The 22616-nt window shown below is 38.2% G+C and overlaps 2 protein-coding genes across 2 annotated transcripts in view; one reads left to right on the forward strand and one right to left on the reverse strand.

The window, feature by feature from the left end:
- Positions 1–22616, reverse strand: part of LOC133540574 (arf-GAP with coiled-coil, ANK repeat and PH domain-containing protein 2-like) — a 1007806-nt gene that overhangs the window by 505831 nt on the left and 479359 nt on the right. The window lies entirely within an intron of this gene.
- LOC133540949 (TSC22 domain family protein 2-like) overlaps positions 1–22616 on the forward strand; it is a gene marked incomplete at its 5' end in the record, with an annotated part of 57131 nt that overhangs the window by 1822 nt on the left and 32693 nt on the right. The gene's annotated exons all lie outside the window — the stretch shown is intronic.

The following is a 22616-nucleotide window of genomic DNA, read 5'->3' on the forward strand; positions in this document are numbered from 1 at the left end:
GATCATTTCACGATATTGCCATAATTTTGCTGAAAGGAGTTAGTAGAGAACATCGACGATAAAGTCCACAACTTTTGGTCGCTAATAAAAAAGCCTTGCCTTTACCGGAAGTAGCAGACGATGTGTGTGTGACGTCACTGGTTGTAGGGCTCCTCACGTCCTCACATTGTTACAATGTGAGCCACCAGCAGTAAGAGCAATTCGGGCCGAGAAAGCGACAATTTCCCCATTAATTTGAGCGAGGATGAAAGATATTGATGGTGTAGGACTAGAAAAAAAAACAGGCGAGGGCAAGTGAGAGCGATTCAGATATTTTTTGACACATTTACTAGGATAATTCTGGAAAATCCCTTATCTGCTATTGTGTTGTTAGTGTTTTAGTGAGATTAAATAGTACCTGAAGTCGGAGGGGTGTGGCCACGGGTGTCTTGACGCCAGAGTCTCTGAGGGAAGTCACGCAGCTGCATGGACGGCGCAAGCTCCACTGATCTCCGGTAAGAGGCGACTTTATACAACAATTTTCTCACCGAAAAAAAAGTCGGGATCCATGTTCGCTGGACCGCTCTGATCCATAGTAAAGCTTCACCTCCGGGAATTTTAAACAAGGAAACCCTGTCTGTGTTTTTGTGACTAAAGGCTATGCTTCCCACGTCCATCTTTCTACTTTGACTCCTCCATTATTAATTGAACAAATTGCAAAAGACTCAGCAACACAGATGTCAAGAATACCGTGTAATTATGCGATTAAAGCAGACTACTTAAAGCTTGGATCGGGCTGGAAAATAATGTCCGCTACAACCCGAGACGTCAAACGCACGCGTCATCATACCGCGACGTTTTCTACACGACACTTCGCGGGAAATTTAAAATTGCAATTTCGTAAACTAAAAAGGCCGTATTGGCATGTGTTGCAATGTTAATATTTCATCATCGATATATAAACTATCAGACTGCGTGGTCGGTAATAGTGGGTTTCAGTAGGACTTTAACTGACGTGTTCTTACTGTTTTGAGAATAAGGTACATGAGCAGAGAATTGTTTGTTTTGAGAACTTTTAGGTTTGCCCTGTTTTCTGCTGTACGCACACCTTCTCACCGCCATGGCAGCACAGCTATCTTTGAAGAGTCATAAAACATAACAAGATTTTTGTAGCACTGTTGTGTGAGACGGGGGCCAATGAAGAATGGTGGTGGACCACAGAAAGTTTCAGCATTTGACCTTTAAAGGGGAACTGCACTTATTTTTGGAATGTTGCCTTGTCTTTCACAATCTCTATGTGAGACAAGAACACATATATTTTTCTTTTTTTTTACTAAGTCGTTCAATACAGCAAGTAAAGGGCGCCTAACAATGCAGCTAATGGGAGTACTTTTATTGCGCCCATAAAGCTCTCTAAAAACATCAAAAAAATACTCAATTTATGTGTCATGACCTGCATATTAATATATAATAACCAAGTATTAGCGATATTGTTATTATAGGCACTAACGCAGACACAACTTGCTTGGCACTCAGCATCAAGGGTTGGAATTGGAGGGTTAAATCACCAAAATGATTCCCGAGCGCGGCCACCGCTGCTTCTCACTGCTCCCCTCACCTCCCAGGTGGTGGAACAAGAGGATGAGTCAAATGCAGAGGGTACTTTCACCAAACCCAGTGTGTGTGTGACTATCAGTGGTACTTTAACTTCTAACTTTGTATTGAGCGAGTGAGCTGGTGCATCGCCTCTGAGCAGGTGAAAGCTTTTATAGATCATAAATCATGCCTCTCACTTGGATATTAGAAGGATGTGGACATAAAACGAGATATTCATGTTAGACCCAAAGATCACGAGAAAGACACGAATAAATGCTTGTGTTTTTTTTTTTTACGGGATGGCGTGGCGAAGTTGGGAGAGTGGCCGTGCCAGCAACCTTGGAGTTACTGGTTCAATCCCCACCTTCTACCATCCTAGTCACGTCCGTTGTGTCCTTGAGCAAGACACTTCACCCTTGCTCCTGATGGGTACTGGTTAGCGCCTTGCATGGCAGCTCCCGGCATTAGTGTGTGAATGGTGAATGTGGAAGTAGTGTCAAAGCGTTTCGAGTTCCTTTTAAAAAGGTAGAAAAGCGCTTTACAAGTATAACCCATTTACCATTTGTTAACTCTGGTTGGATTATGATTAATTCTTCATCTAAATGGGAACACTCTGGAATTAATACACCACCCTATGCTTAAAATTTGCAAAATACCTAAAGGCCTACTGAAACCCACGCAGTCTGATAGTTTATATATCAATGATGAAATATTAACATTGCAACACATGCCAATACGGCCGGTTTAGTTTACTAAATTGCAATTTTAAATTTCCCGCGGAGTTTCCTGTTGAAAACATCGCGGAATGATGACACGTATGATGACCCGTGCGCGTGACGTCAACGGTCTTCTAGCACCGATCACGGCTAAAAGTAGTCTGTTTTTATCACATAATTACACAGTATTCTGGACTTCTGTGTTGCTGAAACTTTTGCAATTTGTTCAATTAATAATGGAGACTACAAAGAAGAAAGATGTTGGTGGAAAGCGGTGTATTGCAGCCGGCCGTAGCAACACAAACACAGTCAGTGTTTCTTTGTTTACATTCCCTAAAGATGACGATGAAGCTTTAATATGGAACAGAGCGGTCAAGCGAACATGGTTCTCTACCACATGTCAACCGGCAGGTTTCGGTAAGAAAATTGTGGTAATAAGTCGGCTCTTACCGTAGACATGAGCGGAGCTTGTGTCGTTCCTCCTGCAGCTGTCAAAAAGGCAGCTGCAACTTTCTTGGCTCCTCCTTGGCTTCCCTCAGAGACACTGGCGGTCACCATACCCCTCCGACTTTCAGGTATGACTATATAATCCCACTAAATCACTAGTAACACAATAAGAAGATAAGGGATTTTCCAGAGGGCTTCACGGTGGCAGAGGGGTTAGTGCGTCTGCCTCACAATACGAAGTTCCTGCAGTCCTGGGTTCAAATCCAGGCTCGGGATCTTTCTGTGTGGAGTTTGCATGTTCTCCCCGTGAATGCGTGGGTTCCCTCCGGGTACTCCGGCTTCCTCCCACTTCCAAAGACATGCACCTGGGGATAGGTTGATTGGCAACACTAAAATTGGCCCTAGTGTGTGAATGTGAGTGTGAATGTTGTCTGTCTATCTGTGTTGGCCCTGCGATGAGGTGGCGACTTGTCCGGGGTGTACGCTGCCTTCCGCCCGATTGTAGCTGAGATAGGCGCCAGCGCCCCCCGCGACCCCAAAAGGGAATAAGCGGTAGAAAATGGATGGATGGATGGGATTTTCCAGAATTATCCTAGTAAATGTGTCTAATATCATCATCATTTATTTTTATTCCTTTCATGAAAATGCATATTTACAAGCCACATACAATTGACACTTTCATTGTGTTTTTTTTGTTTCTTATACATTTCCATGATCAGAAAGGAGCAGATGGAAGAATAATATTCTTATATTTATCTGCCCCTTTTTTAACACAAATTACAGTATTTTAGATTACTTTATAACTGTTCCCTCCTCCATCACCCAAACTCCAACATACTTTTCCATTTTCCTTTAAGCATTTTCACAATGACACGGCCAATCTAAATCAAAACTCAGTTTGATATAATTCCAGTTTTCTCTTTTTATAACTCTTTTTAAATACAAAGATTCGCTCTGAATCGCTCCCACTGCCCTCATCTTTTTTTCTTCTTCTAGTCTTTCACTCTCACTATCCTCATCCACAAATCTTTCATCCTCGCTCAAATTAATGGGGAAATTGTCGCTTTCTCGGTCCGAATCCCTCTAGCTGCTGGTGGCCATGATTGTAAACAAAGTGAGGAGCTCTACAACCAGGGACGTCACGCGCGGATCGTCTGCTACTTCCGTTACAGGCAAGGCTTTTTTATTAGCAACCAAAAGTTGCGAACTTTATCGTTGATGTTCTCTACTAAATCCTTTCAGCAAAAATATGGCAATATCGCGAAAGTATGACACATAGAATGGACTTGCTACCCCCGTTTAAATAAGAAAATCTCATGTCAGTCGGCCTTTAAATGTTAAATGTTATGAATGTGCCTGTTACTACATTACGTATACAGAATACTAACAGCATGTATATAAAACATACATTTTTTTAGAGTCATTTATTGGCGGAATAAAGTGACTTCCATTAGCTCTATGGTTGGCTGACTTTTGCTAACATTTATTTTTGAGTTAGAATGCATTAAAAAAAAAAGGATTGTGAATGAAAGGGAAAAAAACCTACCCAAAAATGCAGTTCCCCTTTAAAGGTTGAAAAGACTGCACAATAACGTATGTCTTAAGACGCCCTCACATAAAACTATTGAAGGTGTAGACAAGCCGCGTTATGACAGCAGCGTGTAGGTGGCTGAGGATTGTTTTTATTCTCTGGTGTCAACGAGAGACAGTAGTCTACCCTTCCGGCTCCTACACCTCGTGGATGTACAGTTTCACATACACACAGCAGCTATTCATAGGGCCCTGCCGCATGGCTCTCGTACAGCTTGAACTGAAATTTTGCCACATTTTATCATACTAAAGTAGAAAAGTGCTGCAAAATGAATGTTGCCAAGAGTGACCTAGTTGGGAAGTTTTAACCACGCACACACTTTTTAAAGTGGTGGTTTAACCAATGTTCTGTTCTTCAGTGCTTAATCAAATAGTACTGCCAAAGGAGGAAATGGAAGAAGGTGTTTTCAGAAGTTGAGGTCTGTTCAATGGTGTCGACCACTGTCCCAGATGCTGGTTAATCGTTCCTTGTTTACGAGCATACTTTATCCCTGCAGCATCAAAACTTGGCATGATCACATGCAAGGAAGGAAATGTGTGTGTCTACTTGCTGTCTTCCCAGATAGTTCATGAAAAGGCAAAGTCAGACAGCCTGACTTGGTTTGAAAGACAGAGAACGAGAGTGATGGAAAGTGCACTGACATTACTGGATGTCTGTGTCGCTATGACGAGGCTGGCAACGGGACAGAACATTAAATGAAGGTAGCCAGGAAGTGAGAGTGGGTGCACTTTTACTCACACACATGCATGCACTTGTGACGAGCGTCTGCCGCAGACCGGGGCAAAATAAGCTTTTCAATTTGCCAAACGGATTTTTGTGCTTTTTTTTTTTTTTTAAACCTTTAACATCGCACGCAACTCAAGCCGCCGATATGATGTGCAGTGGTGTTTTCAGATTACCGTAACTCTTGAACTATAAACATTATTCCAGTGCTTGGAATCTGCACTTTTGAGTGATATATGGGTTTTTATGGTAGTCAGAGTGACCGTGTGAAACAGAGTGGGCGGAGATTGTTTACAGAGCAGCCAGCGTGAGACGCGGGTGTCAGGGACGGACGTAGACGTACATTTTTACAACAAAAGTTTTGCAGAAAACTGATATGTGCATTTGGAAAATATTCACAGCGCTTCACCTCTTCCACATTTTGTTATGTTACAACCTTATTCCAAAATGGAATAAGTTCGTTTTTGTCCTCAAAATTCTATGCACAATATCCTATAATAATTAATTTAGAGATTTTGCAAATTTATGAAACTAAAAAAGATATATATACTAAAAACATACATATACATGTAGACAGAAAGACAGACACACATTTTTATATATATATATATATATATATATATTCATATATATATAATATACAAATATAAAAATATATATGTGTATATATATATATATATATAAGTGTATTTATATGTATACAAATGTGTGTATATATATGTATATAGAATAGACTAGAAAGGACTTTATTGTCGTTATATTTGCATATAACGAGATTAAAGACTCCAACTTAAGGTGCGGTAGTGGGAACAAATATGTATAACTGTATGTGTATATATATATATATATATGTGTATGTATATATGTATGTGTACTAGGGCTGGGCGATATTGCCTTTTTTTAATATCGCAATATTTTTAGGCCATATCGCGATATACGATATATATTACAATATTTTGCCTTGGCCTTTAATGAACACTTGATGCATATAATCACAGCAGTATGATGATTCTATGTGTCTACATTAAAACATTCTTCTTCATACTGCACTAATATATGCTTCTTTTAAACTTTCATGCAGAGAGGGAAATCACATCTAAGTCAATTGACCAAAAGTGTATTTATTAAAGTTATTAAGCAATGGCACAAACATTCAAGTAATTTCCAAAGTGCAAGATTGTCAGCGACATTTTAAGTTTCAAATAAAAATGAGCTGCATAATAGGAAATCAAATGGTATTCATCCTTCACTATGTGGTATGTTACTAAGGTTATGAAATTCTCTTCATTCTCAAGCGAGTGACTTTTCAAATGATGCTACATATTAGCAGTAATGCTACTTTTTATAGCAATGCTTTAGCACCGCTTTTGACAAATTACAGTTGTCTGTTCGACATATTCCCACATGAAGCCGAACCAACGGCAGACGATGGAAACCATGCTGTTTTTATTGGGAATTAAGTCTTCCTTCATTCGTTACCAGACCCGCACCTTCTTTCTCTCTTATTCCGACTCGTAAGGCTACGTTAACAGCTAACGTAGCCCCGTCTGCTACGTCTCTGCTCTGCGAGGGCAGACACTGTGTCGTATGACGTGACAGTGTGTGGCGTATGTAAGAATGTGCGCCTGCTTGTCTGTGAGAAGGAAAGACAGGAAAGAGTAAGAAGAGCATGCAGTGTAATGCTAAAAGGAACTGCGTGAGAATGTATTCTCGAATATTACGATGTAGTCATTTTCTATATCGCACAAAGACAAACCCGCGATATATCGCCCAGCCCTAATGTGTATATGTATATATAGGTGTATGTATGTGTGTGTATGTGTATATATATATATATATATATATATATATATATTTATATATATATATATATATATATATATATATATATATATTTATACATATATATAAATGTGTATATATATTAGGGCTGGGCGATATTGCCTTTTTTTAATACCACAATATTTATTGGCCATATCGCGATAGACGATATATATTACGATATTTTGCCTTAGCCTTGAATGAACACTTGATGCATATAATCACAGCAGTATGATGATTCTATGTGTCTACATTAAAACATTATTCTTCATACTGCACTAATATATTCTACTTTTAAACTTTCATGCAGAGAAGGAAATCACAACTAAGTCAATTGACCAAAACTGTATTCATTAAAGTTATTAGCAGGTGCCTTATCAAATGATGCTACATATTAGCAGTAATGCTACTTCTGGTAGCAACGCTTGTGCCCCACACATGACAAATTTAAGTTGTCTATTCGACATATTCCCGCTTGAAGCCGAACCACCGCCAGACGATGGATCCCGTGCTGTTTTTCTTGGGAATTAATTCTTCCTTCATTTGTTACAAGATTCGTACCTTCTTTCTCCGCAACAACCCGCTAGCATCTCAGCTAATGTTGTTAGCCACGCTGCTACCTCTCCGCTGGGCGTATACGTATGACGTGACAGTAAGTGACGTATGAATGTGCGCCTGCTTGTCTGTTAAGAGACACAGGATAGAGCGAGAAGAGCCTGAATGCCCGCAGCTGTGTGAGAACGTGTATTCGAATATTACGATATAGTAATTTTCTATATCGCACAGAGACAAACCCGCGATATATATCATATAGCGATATATCGCTCGGCCCTAATATATATGGGTATATATGTGTGTGTGTGTGTGTGTGCGTGTGTGTATATATATATATATATATATACATATATATTTGTGTGTGTATATATATATATATATATATTTGTGTGTATGTGTATATGTATATATATATATATTTGTGTGTATATATATATATATATATGTATGTATTTGTGTATATATATATATATGTATTTGTGTATATACGTGTATATATGTATATATTTGTGTATATACGTGTGTATTTATATTGTATGCATGTATATGTGGGATGTCTGACTAATGACGTCACCATGCAAACGTAGGAAAAGTTGCACCCTGATGTGGATTGTTTTGAAATATCAGTTGCAAAATAGGTAAGGGTGTTTCGTCAAGGTGGAAAAGGTTAGCTTGCACCATTACGCTGTGATTAATTCTTATGTTGACAACATAAAAACTTTGGAATATATGATTGCAGTCAGCAGTCTTTAAAACGGCAGCTAGCCAATCGGGTGAACACAAGGATAGAATGCCACGTGTCAGTTTTTCTTTGGTGGAACGCCAGATTTCTACAAATTCTTATACCTGTTCAACATGTCTAGTAGTACAGAAAACTGTAAAAAGTATTTTACTATGTTCATCGGATGAGAGAATATTTTTATAGCCAGCAGTTTCCAGAGAAAGATTTTCCTGTGTTTTATTGGACAAAAGACTTCTCCGGTAGTTTGATATCAGGATGTGCACTTGTGTGTATTTATAGTGTTGTGCGTGCCCCCCCCTCCCAACCCCCTTAAGTTCTCATACTTGGCAGATTGACAGTTGAGGGTGTTAGGGATATTTTACACTAGAAAGTTGTAATGAGGAGAGGGTGTGTGTTTTGCGGGGGCTACCATGGACTGGATGCAATGAAGTTGTTACTTACTTTTCACCGATAGCTGGATTGATTTAACTTCCAAGGGACAAATTTCCGGAGCCCTGAATGGCTTGGATTGTCAGCCTCAGCACGTGGCTGTCTGCCAGTTTGATTTTGGGCCGCTGGACCAATGGCCAAGCCCTTGTGGAATGTAATCTGAGAGTATTTTTTTCTATACCTAAGTTACGTAAGTTAGAGCTACAAATTCTCCTTATGACACCGTGTTTTCTTGTCATTCTAGAGTCTTACTTAAGAGATCCAGTTAATCATGTTTCTTCTGTATGATATTCATTATACAGCTTCCATTTTTTTGTCCTGTGGCAGCTTTGGCTCCTCTGATATAGTGGTAAACAACACTACATTGGCCTGTCCATACTAGGAATGGGCATAATGAATAATGTATTTTTCAGAACTATAATCAATTGAGTGGACTTGTTTGTTTTAATCACGTCTTAATGCAATTTAGCCAAAATGGAGCCGCCAGCAACGGCACTGTTGATTTAGTCTCAGGTAGACAATCAGAGTCACAGTCACTTTTCTAACCATAACCAATCTCTTCTTTGCTGCCCGATAAACCATAGCACTCAAAACATGCCACACACATGCTGTAATTAGATAGATAGATAGTCAATCAATCAATCAATGTTTATTTATATAGCCCCAAATCACAAATGTCTCAAAGGACTGCACAAATCATTACGACTACAACATCCTCGGAAGAACCCACAGTACTTTATTGATTCCTTCAGGATATGTTCGCTTGAAACAGGTCATCAGTTGAATAAGTCATCATAGCGACACCCACCCTATTATGTCAGCAAGATGTCTAATTAGATTTGACCTGACAAAAGATAATAGGCATTCAATAGCCTGCCATAATGTTTATGGTAGAGCAGGCATTTGAATTTACGGCATGCTGTTCTAGGAATGAGACCTCTGTAAACCACTGTTGTTTATTGGCTTTTCCAAAATGGTCCGAAGGCAGAACTGGTTAAACCCCTCTTTTGAGTCCTTTACAGTATGCTAAGTATGTTCTGCTCATTTGCAAAGGAAGTCCTCGGACCAAAGAGAAAAGCTGTTGACAGATCCTTGTTACCAGCCTGTACTTGCTAAATAAGAGAAGTGGAGCTATGTTGAGCCATGTGTGATGTTCCAGTGTTAGTGTTACACCCTCTACAAAGGATGTTCAATGAGATCACTTTTTTTTTACAGCAGTCACTTACAAGCAGTTAATCGGTTAAACACCAAGCAAAACCAAAGTTTGTATTTGTTTTGCATTCCTTCCGCCCGATTGTAGCTGAGATAGGCGCCAGCGCCCCCCGCAACCCCTAAAAGGGAATAAGCGGTAGAAAATGGATGGATGGAAAAGACATTAATGTCTTGGATCCTTGTCATCCTCATACAGCCACAGCTTGTTAAACTATGCTGCTGCTTATCTTGATGGAAATTCATTTACAGACCTGAAGACAACAGGCTTTTCCCTCTGGCTGTTACTCATGTCACTGACATATGGTTGCTGCTGCTGCACCTGACCTAATTGCAACACCGTGAGCCGTTTGGATAGGTTGGCAAACTTAAGGCTGTTTTGTATGAGATGGATTATCGGTACACTCACTGTCAGGATCCCAACACAGTCATAACTGCTCCAGTCATAATGCAAAATGAATGAATGACTCATGTCAAAGCGTACGTGTCCCACTTGCCTGGGCAGCACACAACACTGTTGCACTTTTAATAAGCTAACCACTGGCCCCTAAATTAAGTTGTGGCAGCTTGGAACTTAACTGGAACAAGGATGTTTCAGTGCCTTGTTATGTATGCATAGTTAGTAATGAGGATGTGTGGAAAGCATGGGGGCCAGCTGCATTTGAGTCATCCATTCTTCTCTCTGTACTCTCTGTTGCTTTCAGTGGGAGTCATCGACTGATCTGATTCACTGGTCTCTATGACTGTTCATCTCTTGCATAGTTTTATGTGTGCATTTGGTTGCTCGCTTTTAAAGGGTTTATTCTGTTAAATGTTAGCTTCTCAGACAAAAAAATGTTGGCAATATATTCCCCCCAAGACCTTCAGAACATTTGTATTACAAGTTCTATCATGTTAACCTATATTTTCACAATGCCCAAGCAAAGCAATTGTTAAGGTTATTACGGTCTTCCTTCCTTAGTCTGCATTTTTCAACTTCCACCTCCACTCCTTACTAGTTCTTAGAACCCGCATGCTTGAGTAAGGAAGCGGACATGACTCATTGTGGCTAGATATCGCTTCATTCACGCATCTAAAACATGAATAACCCTATCATGACCTAACATTTCCAACTTATTTAATCTTTGCTGGGTTTGTTTCAAACCTGTTCTTTTAGCATCACCCTAGATCCATAATGTTCTTTAATAATGACATTAGGTCAAGCTTGTATTTCTCTTTGACAAGTGAAAAAAACAATGTTATTGCACACAAAGAGGCTACTAATACATATTGAACTTCTTTGAGACTTGTGAAAATAATATGTTTTTAATCAAAGCATCTGAACACAGGAAGGACAGTGCATTGGCATTCTTCTATCTCTCCAGCAAGTATCAGTTTGCATTCAAATTATTATTTTTCTTTCTTGGCCTTGGAAAGCTCCCAAAGACACAACATCAGCTGTAAGGTCTCCTATCAGTGAAGTTGTCACAAGCAAAAGCTTTAGTTCAGGCAAAGATAACTTTCAGTCGCTAACGCAATGGTCGTAGGACACACCCAGTGTACGGTATGTAAAAGGAGTTGGCTGCGATTTGTCACAGGAATCTGCTAGTCTTCGCCTGACCGAGAGACATGAATACCTAGGCAACCAGTGGGACAACAACCAGGAACACAGTTGGTCAAAGACAGAGTGGGGGGGTTAGACATCTGCACAACATAGACATACACGTTACTTCTAGGGATATATCTATATCAATCTATAGAGATACATATAGCTATCCATCCTTCCATCCACTTTTTACCGCTTTTCCCTCTTGGGGTCGTTAGTGAATGTTGTTTATCTGTGTTGGCCCTGCGATGAAGTGGCAAATTGTTCAGGATGTACGCCGCCTTCCACCCGAGTGCAGCTGGGATAGGCTCCAGCGACCCTTAGATCATATTTATATATGTGCCTTTAATGTATTTTTTATGTTCTTTGTGTTCTTTTATATATATATATATATATATATATATATATATATATATATAATGTATGTATACAGGGTTTCCCACACATTCATTTATTTGTGGCGGCCCACCACGAAAGAATTACGGCCGCCACAATATATATATATATATATATATATATATATTTATATATATATATATGTATATGTGTGAATGTGAATGTGAGTGTGAATGTTGTCTGTCTATCTGTGTTGGCCCTGCGATGAGGTGGCGACTTGTCCAGGGTGTACCCCGCCTTCCGCCCGATTGTAGCTGAGATAGGCGCCAGCGCCCCCCGCAACCCCAAAAGGGAATAAGCGGCAGAAAATGGATGGATGGATATATATATATATATATATATATATATATATATATATATATATATATATATATATATATATATATATATTTTCCGGCTTTTGACTCGCTCGCCCACTCATAAAAGCAATGGGACTCTGTCTGTGAATGGAGCTTGTAGTTACATATTATATAAATATGTAAATATTATATAAAAATGTATATAAATATGTACATAATGTGTTGTGATTATATTCTAACTCCGCGTTCTTCTTGGTCATCGCCGCCGCCGCTGCCCCCCCCACTCCCCCAAACCCCCACAAAAACTGTGGGAAACACTGATATATATATATATATATATATATATATATATAAAATATGTCAGTGTGTATATATTTATCTGTGTATATAGACATGTATGTGTGTGATTTGCATATATATGTGTATATATATATTTATATATGTAGATAGATAGATATAGACATAGATATGTATGTTTGTGTATATATATATGTATGTATATGTTATGCATATGTATAGATATGCATATATAGATAAATGTATATATATTATATGTTTGATTGATACTTTTATTAGTAGATTGCACAGTACAGTACATATTCCGTACCACTGACCACTAAATGGTAACACCCGAATAAGTTTTTCAACTTGTTTAAGTCGGGGTCCATGTTAATCAATTCATGGTATATATATGTATACATATATATGGAGATATACACGTGTATAGAAATATATATATACATATATATGCACATATATGTATATATACATGTGTATAAATATATGTATATGTGTTTGTATATATATGTCTATAAATATATATATATATATCTATATATATAGTTCTATTTATATATATAGATACATATGTATATTTATTTATACAGATAGATAGATATTTTTATGTATAGATATATAGATAGATATGTGTGTGTGTGTGTGTGTGTGAAAAATATATAGATGGTAGTATTTACCATAGTAAAATTATGGCACACAAACATGTTTTATGTAAAATGTTTTAAAAGGTTCCTGGTTACTAACCTGTGTGTTTACTAATTGTTTACTAATTCAACTTCCGAATACTCATCCTTCTTCAAATACATTGGGACACTTTATTTAACTTAAATCAAGAAATTGTGCCCTGCTATGTGAAGTTCAGCACACTGGGTGGCTTTGCTGCCTCAGGCTGGTGTTACCAGCTGACGTCCTGCTGAATCAACCACCCATGATTCTGAAATATACTGACTCATCATAAGTCATTTGAACATTTAGGTGAAATCCAACAAGCAGTGATGCAATTTTTTTTTTGTGCTGAAGACGCTCAGATGTGCGAATTGTTACACACCATTTTCACACAGACTCTAATTAATATTTTCCACAGAAAGAGGGGTAGATTTGGCACTTGTCAAAATGCACAGATGACTGCATGTCTATAGGTTGCGGTAATGCATATTACACACGTGTCAATATAACTTTCCTTACTTCCTGACTGATGTTTAATGTTGCTGCTGGGTTACAAAACATCATGTTGTACTGCAACCTCTCAAGGACATAAGGCAAAATAGAGCTGTCAATAACTATGAATGAATAAATATCAAATTTTTGTCCATTCATCAGCAATGGCAAGCAAAGTGCTGATAAATGTTTGATCTTTTTTATGTAAGAAAAAACTGTCAAAAAAGCAGCAATTACAACAAAACAACCCGTAATGTACCAAGCTTCCTGACAAAGAAAATAACTTTATGTGATGATGATGTAGAATGATGCACACAGGTAAATAGACAAAAAAACTTTGGCTAAAATGATAGTTAAATATATTTTTAACACCACTTTGTCTCGCTATTGTGAGCTTGCTAGCTAACAGGCTAACCATCTTACAGATGTCTGACATGTCTCTGCTTTAAATGTTACTGCATCACAGACGTACGGCAGTGAGAATTTGACAATTACGGCATTTTGTTTTATGTTTTGAAATGATCCATTTACGTGTTAATTTTGCTAAACTATATTTTCATTTGGTTGTATTAAACTCCTTACTAGCCTCGAAAACTGTATGGGCTTACCTGTGTTTTTTATATGTTCCACAGCAGTGTTTGGGAACATAGAACAGTATGGTTATGTCATTTTTCTTGCATGGCATGGTGGTTATTCAATGGCCTTTGATATTACATAATGTACTACTAACTCTTGCTGTACTATAGATGTACTTTGACAACTAATTCCTGTTTGAAAAGGGCTGTGACACGTACAAAGGTTTGCTGATTGACAGAAGGTTTGCCTTCTAAATCCCTTGTCTCGTACACAACATGAGGCAACATATCGGTCCCTCAGATCTGACAGTGTGGTGAAACTTTGCCTCAGGCATCCCGCAAAATGACAATCATTTTTCGGCACCCTAGAGCAGGATGGGAACTTAGTTTGTTTTCATAGCCCATTCTTTGATGCTTACTTTAAAATTATATAGTGGTGAATGTGATTGTGTACAGTATGGTGTATTGTGATTGGATACATCGCAGTCACAATACACAAATATAATATACAAGTAAAAGAACGACTTGGTTGTCCACAAAGTGTGAAACTAAAACAAGCTTATAATTTTATTGTTCTTAAAGGGGAACATTATCACCAGACCTATGTAAGCGTCAATATATACCTTGATGTTGCACAAAAAACCATATGTTTTTTTAACCGATTTCCGAACTCTAAAAGGGTGAATTTGGCGATTAAAACGCCTTTCAATTGACCACCTTTCACCTGTGACGTCACAACATGGAGCAATCTGCCATTTTCTCAAACACATTACACGCACCAAGTCAAATCAGCTCTGTTATTTTCCGTTTTTTCGACTGTTTTCCGTACCTTGGAGACATTATGCCTTGGCGGTGTGTTGTCGGAGGGTGTAACAACACGAATAGGGACGGATTCAAGTTGCACCAGTGGCCAAAAGATGCGAAAGTCCCTAGTTTGTTCTGAACACTGTACAAACGACAGCTATGCTACGACATTTAATGCCAAACAAACACATACCAATCGTTGGTTTGAAGGCGATCGCCAAATTCGTCCGCGCTTCCTCCCGTGCCGCTTTCTGTCGTGATATGGCTCAAAAGCTTCTGTTTCTTCTTTAATTTCGTTTTCGGTACCTGCCTCCACACTTCAACCATCCGTTTCAATACATGCGTAATCTGTTGAATCGCTTACGGCGCTGAAATCCGAGTCTGAATCCGAGCTACTATGCTATACCTTTCTGTGCCATCCGCCATGTTTGTTTTTGGTGGCTTCACATAGTGACGTCACAGGACAATAGACGGGTTGATATAGCGATGGTGTAAATCAGGCACTTAGAAGCCGTTTTTCGGGATATTGCGTGATGGGTAAAATTTTGAGAAAAACTTCAAAAAATAAAATAAGCCATTGGGAACTGATTTTTATTCGTTTTAACCCTTCAGAAATTGTGATAATGTTCCCCTTTAATCTTTTTGGCAGTTTTTTTCTCACAAAATGTAGAAAAGAAAAAGTAACAAATCCAATTTGTTTAGAAATGTCAACATTGTGATGGGATCCCTACCATAGATATTTCATTACCTTGAACTCCATGAGTGTTACACAGCTTAGTAGGTTTACAACTACTGATGTATCAATTTTTTTTTCAGAGCCCATACTGATTATTAGAAGTCAAAGAGGCCGATAACCAGTTATTGGAGCCAATATCCATTTGCAGTAAAAGTTACTTGAACATTAATATTTTGGGAAGGTAAACAGCTGGACAAGGCCTTAAGTTGTTTTTTTTAACAGTCGCGACATGTTTTACGCATCACTAATGTGGTTAAAATTTTACTAACACTTTTATTACATGTGTCTAATGCTGCGGGTCAGCGGGGCATCAACGTTTGCATTTCAAAATATGGGGACACACATCACAATAACTTGCCATCTCAATTTTGTAGCAGTTTATGGATTATTGCATTGTAAGGTTTCCTTGTGAAGAACCCTAAATTATTGCGTACATTTAAAAAAAAAACAATTCTAGACTTTTTCGAATGGTTTATAGTTTAGACAATTTTCAGGCTGGCTGACATCATTGCTTTCTAAATGTAACAAAGTATGAGAATGTGAGCTGCTGCCTACTCTTCTGAACTGTTGATGTAGCACTTGTCTTGAAATCTGTCAGTTACCTGGGTAAACCATCAGAGTTTCTATATGGGTTGGTTAAAAAATAAGTTGAGCCTGGACTTTGTTGAACAAATGGAACCACAGAAATCTTTAAACTTGCCCGAAGGCCAAGTGAAGTCATGTGCATGCCAGTCATGTTTAAGAAACTAAGCTCCTGAGTGATTGTCAGAAGTGTACACTTGACCCCTCATCACTTTTCTAGTGCATCTTTCTTCAAGCTATAGGTTAGTCATGAGAATATTTTTTTCTTTATAAACCTGGAACTTGATCTGATAACCTTCTGCCATGAAGCTTTTAACACTGTCGGGAACTAATTGGCTTTCCATAGTTCAGCTTTTTGCCTGTTGCATTATTGTTAACGAGGTCTTTTTAAAATGTTTTTACATACGAGCAAGATCTCATTTTGAAACATTACACCTGCTGATCTGTATAAAAAATAAACCTGTCACTATCTTTGTATGGATTCAAAAAATCTGATTATTAAATTATTCTCATTGACATTAGTTTTGCGAAAATAAGTTTTAGGAAAATAGCTAACACATTGCTCGATTGTAGGGATGGAACGGTATCAAAATATCACCCTACGATACTATCATAGTATTAAGGCCACAGTGCCACATTATTATAGCAAATGTCCCCCAAAAAAGGACTTAAAATGTCAATATATGTCAAAAATAAAGTGGTAGCAATGTTTAGGATAAACACACTTAGTGTTATTCAACACAAATGTAATCCTAAAATGTTGTAATCATGCTACAAAACATGTATTTTTAAGTGCAAATAATTGTGAAGGAACATCCGCTGTTTCAAGCATATATAAAAAAAAACTTATTTGAGTGTCTCTAAAGTGACAATGTAAACATCCAGTTTAAAACAATAATGTTCACGTTAGTGTCTTTCAATTTTTACATTCTGACAAGCAGTGTCCTCCACGATAGACATGTGTATTTCAGTCTGGAATATGCTGTTTTTAAGAAAGGTTAACTAACAATTTAACGTTTAATTATATTTATATACACCTCACAAACTGATGTTTGGCTTTGCTGGCTTTAAATATATTTTCTTGATGACAGTTTATGAGGGGGAGACTTGTGCAGAGTACGCTGCCTTCCGCCCGAGGGCAGCTCAATAGGCTCCAGCTGCCCGCAATACAGACAAGAATTGGAAAATGGATTGATTGATTGAGGATTTATTAAGATTTTTTTCATCTTAGTTGCATTTCCGTCCATGTACTGCGACTTGACCGACTGGCTTTGACGCCTTGGAAACTCTCAAGACGAAAGCTGTGCGTTTTGCTTTGCAGAAGGCAGTCTTTCTTACCTCGGCCAAAGAGGTTAAATTTTCTCCAGAGTTTGTTTGTCTGCTTGTTAGCACCATGATTCAAAAAGTTCTGGACAGATTTGATGAAATGGGCGAAAACAACAATTCTTCTCATCCACTGCGAACCCATTTCAAGTCCTGTTTACGACGTTCCACGCCCCCAACTTGTCGGTCCTGCGCTGCGCAGAGGATTCTGGGAGAGGTAGTTTATTTTCATACCTGGCCAACGCTAGACGCGTATTGTGAAGGCTTTGGAACCAAAATACCGCAGCATCTACAAAACCGTTACACCCCTACTTGATCGTCTTGTTTTTTTTTTTAAAGGCACATTTTTTGAAAGGCTTGGCAATAGTCAAAGGTGTGAATTCCAACAGTTATTCTGTTGTCGTCCCAGTAACATTGTACTCTTATGTACTACTAAGTAGGATATCACAAGACATAATATGACAAAACAATTACCTAGTTCTTAGCATTTTTTATTTTTCTTCTGTGTTGAAGTAGTCGTTGTTGGGTCATTTAAAAAAAACAAAAACTTTTTGTTCTAATTTCTCTGTGTAAATGTTGAACCTTACTGAAAACCTGGTCTATTCGTTAGTGTAGTCTTAAAGGCCTACTGAAATTAGATTTTCTTATTCAAACGGGGGTAGCAGGTCCATTCTATGTGTCATACTTGATCATTTCGCGATATTGCCATATTTTTGCTGAAAGGATTTAGTAGAGAACATCGACAATTAAGTTTGCAACTTTTGGTCGCTAATAAAAAAGCCTTGCCTGTAGCGGAAGTAGCAGACGATATGCGCGTGACGTCACAGGTTGTGGAGCTCCTCACATCTGAACATTGTTTACAATCATGGCCACCAGCAGCGAGAGCGATTCGGACCGAGAAAGCGACGATTTTCCCATTAATTTCAGCGAGGATGAAAGATTTGTGGATGATGAAAGTGAGAGTGAAGGACTAGAAAAAGAAAAAAAAGGACAAGGCAGCAGCGAATGAGCGATTAAGATAGAGAAGATGCTGTGAGAGGGGCCCTGGCAGCCGTGGGGATGATAGGCCCAACCGCTTTGAAGCTGACGGTGACGGTCAGGAGGACGCATATTGATTCTAGAGTAGCTCACGACATAGATCACCCTCAGAATACAGAATGGTAAAATGTTTTTTATTAATACACGTAATACACTGTACTTCGTGTGTGTGGTCCAACCCAACCGTGTTCGCTTGACCGCTCTGTTCCATAGTAAAGCTTGACTGTCATCTTTCGGGAATGTAAACAATGAAACACCGGCTGTGTTTGTGTTGCTAAAAGCGGCCGCAATACACCGCTTCCCACCTACAGCTTTCTTCTTTGACGTCTCCATTATTCATTGAACAAATTGCAAAAGCTTCAGCAACACAGATGTCCAGAATACTGTGGAATAATGCGATGAAAAGAGACTACTTATAGCTATGAACGGTGCTGGTACAAAATGTCCTATACAATGCGTGACGTCACGCGTCATCATACCGAGACGTTTTAGCATGATGCTTCCGTGCGAAATGTAAAATTGCAATTTAGTAAACTAAACCGGCCGTATTGGCATGTGTTGCTATGTTAATATTTCATCATTGATATATAAACTATCAGACTACGTGGTCTGTAGTAGTGGGTTTCAGCAGGCCTTTAAAAGTAGACAATGCATGCAAGACATTCCTATCCATTACATCATATTTGCATACATCATATATCTATTGTCTGCTCTAAATGTCAAAATAATATTTTTTTTTTTTTATGCCTCAACGATGCCACACCGCCAACCAAAAAATAAAAAAAGAGAAAAACAAAAAAACAAAGTAAGAATAATATTAACAAATTAATAAATAAAAAAATATATAATAATGATAATAATGAAACATATAGTAATATAAACAGATAGTAAATAAATAAATAGAAACAAAAAAAACTATAAACATATGGAGTGGACTCACTATTATGTTAGATCCACTATGGACTAGAATTTCACAATATTATGTCAGACCCACTCGACATCCATTGCATCCGGTCTCCCCTAGAGGGGGTGGGGGGTTACCCACATTTGAGGTCCTCTCCAAGGTTTCTCATAGTCATTCTCATTGACGTCCCACTGGGTTGTGAGTTTTTCCTTGCCCTTATGTGGGCGCCGAACAGTGGATGTCGTTGTGGCTTGTGCAGCCCTTTGAGACACTTGTGAGTTAGGGCTATATAAATAACCATTGATTGATTGATTTGGAGGTGGGAGGAAGCCGGAGTACTCAGAGGGAACCCACGCAGTCACGCGGAGAACATGCAAACTGCACACAGAAGGGCCAGGGGATCGAACCCAGGACCTTCTTATTGTAAATTAGATTAAAAATAATTTTAAGGACGTGACACGGAATGGAAATCGTCCACGACAATCTTTGGTTGTTTCACCACTACACAAATGCCGTTGCCTTTCGTACGTCTGCTATTTAAGTACTGAATTGCATGTTTTGTACGTGAAAGGCTGCAGTTCCTGTTGCCGAGGAAGAGGTCGCTCGAGGGCTTTTACGTGAGAAGACACATTACAGTTTACCTCACTTTTACCCCTGACTGGATTCACCTCATTTTAAATTTGAACCTTTTCACTCAACGCCTCTCAATATATGGACTTGTCTGTTTACTAGCTGAAGTCATTGCTCACGCAAACATTCTCTCACTGTACCTATAAAAGTAGGTGTTTTGGCTTGCTAAGTGGCTGAGCTCACAGCTGTTGTGATGAAGCATGCTGTTTAGTGAGGTCTTAAAGTTACAGCATCGACATACCTCATCACTGCACAAGGACAAGGCTCCCAGGCCTGACACTGTTGGATTCTTCTGACAGCGATAAATCTTTCATTGGTGCTGATATGCAAAGTTAGCTGTAAACTTACCTCATAGTTCTTAGAAAGTGTATTGGTAACCCGTTTGTCAGCTTTCTTGAAAGTATTCTTTACTCGTCTGTACTTTTGTTTTTTTTTCCCTCCCTCGCGTTTGAATGCAGTTAACTGTGTAGTTTATGACTTTGTAGACCATCCTTGTTCTGGTTGAACAATTGCCCCGTTGACTTTTGCATATCTATTGTGCAAAAAATAGTCTGACGTATTTCCCTGCCAGAACATATACCTTTCTAGTTTTTACTGATATACACTTATTATTGTACATTGCATTTGCAACTATAATCCAAAGCAGTAGTTTTTAACCGTTGTCTGGTCGCAAGCACCGCCAAAACATATCAGTTGTTCAGTTGTAGTCCATTTGGGCTACAGCAGTACTCAGTTGTAATACACTTTTCCACCACTTGTGGCGGTAATGACAATCTCAAACAAACAGAAGAAGTCTGGAGAGACTTTTTTAAGCGCAAAAAATATGATTAGAGTGGCAAAGCTGTATTTTCATGTGCACCTTATTTTATTGACAGTTCAATTAAAAAACATATTCATTATTTATTGAGTTTATTTATTTCAACCAACATAATGGTATGTACATGTATTTTTTATCAGTTATTTAGCAGTCCTTTTTTAATGCAGTATATTTTTTTAGTACTTATTTTTCTAAACTGCCTAAGTCTTGGGTTTATGTGTAAATAAACATTAATCGTGATTGACACGTTTTCATATCAATTGACAAAATTGTAAACTGTAGGTGGGTGAGTTTTCAATTATTGAAAGACATTTAAAATCAAGAGTAGGATTTTTAGATCAGTGTTAATATATTACTCGGGTCTCTTTCTAGTGGAAATGTTGGGCCCAAAGATCAAAAAGTTTAAGAACACTTGATCCGGAGTTTTTTCACAATGATGAAAATCAGAAACTGACAGAAATGTGAATGAACATATACAAATGTATGATTGGGATTAGAGGCCAAAAAATGTTAATTGGGACATCTCTGATTTAAACAGTTTTATTGATATTGCAAAGCTGTCTAGGCTATTTTTTTTCATCATGACATAATTTTTGTATTTACGGCGTGTCTCTTGGGAAAGTTTACCATTTACTTATGGAAGAATGTAACAAAGGATGTTATGATGGGAAAATTTCATATCACGATTATGGCAACCAATATTATTCACGTTATCATTATTAACGTGGTATTGTTTCTTCTGTGGGGCGGTATAGCTCGGTAGGTAGAGTGGCCGTGCCAGCCACTTGAGGGTTCCAGGTTTGATCCCCGCTTCCGTATTCTTAGTCACTGCCGTTCTGTCCTTGGCAAGACACTTTACCCACCCACACTGGTTTAAATGTAACTTAGATATTGGGTTTCACTGTATAAAAGCGCTTTGAGTCACTAGAGAAAAGCGCTATATAAATATAATTCAACTTACATTGTTGAATGTGCACACTGAAATCTTTTGACCGAGTTGTTTTTGTTTTTATAATAACTGAAATAAACAAACACACAGTTGGCAAACCCACTATTTTGCATATTTTGTGTTTGTAGTGTTAGTGTGTTATCTGTTTAAATGGCTTAGCTTTTATTGTTTAAAATATTGGTTTGTACTGGAGCATTTTAAGATTTATTTAAATGAAAAGTGCATAAAAAATAAAATACATTATTACTGTTTATTTCTGGCGAGCGTCCTCTAACACACCGTAAAAACACCTTAGTCTTGTATTCCTCGTAGTATAAAACGATCACTCTTTTCTTAGAAAACACTACTTATAGGTTCAATGTTCACAGTTGGATAGCTTAGTTTCTCAGACAGCATTTATACAAGTTTGGACTGGCGTATGTTGTTTCTTAATGAAAAAATACATTAGTGTACTTTGTTTTCATTGTAGCGTTTAAGATAGTGAGCTGGCACCAGTCAGTCCATGAGGCTATCCAAGTGCAGTTATCGATCATATTTAAAAAAAAAATATTTGTATTTAAAATGGTTATACTAAATGTCGGGGGTATCAACAACACTGTTTATCGTTACATCCCTAGAAGTGACATACTGTAGCATACTCAGTTAAAAACCAGCTCAGGATTTCATCAACAGAAACAGCTAGATGGTGTTTTAATCACCTGTTTTTCACTGCAGA

Source organism: Nerophis ophidion, linkage group LG22, assembly GCF_033978795.1.
Source record: "Nerophis ophidion isolate RoL-2023_Sa linkage group LG22, RoL_Noph_v1.0, whole genome shotgun sequence".
Classification (NCBI taxonomy): Eukaryota; Metazoa; Chordata; class Actinopteri; order Syngnathiformes; family Syngnathidae; genus Nerophis; species Nerophis ophidion.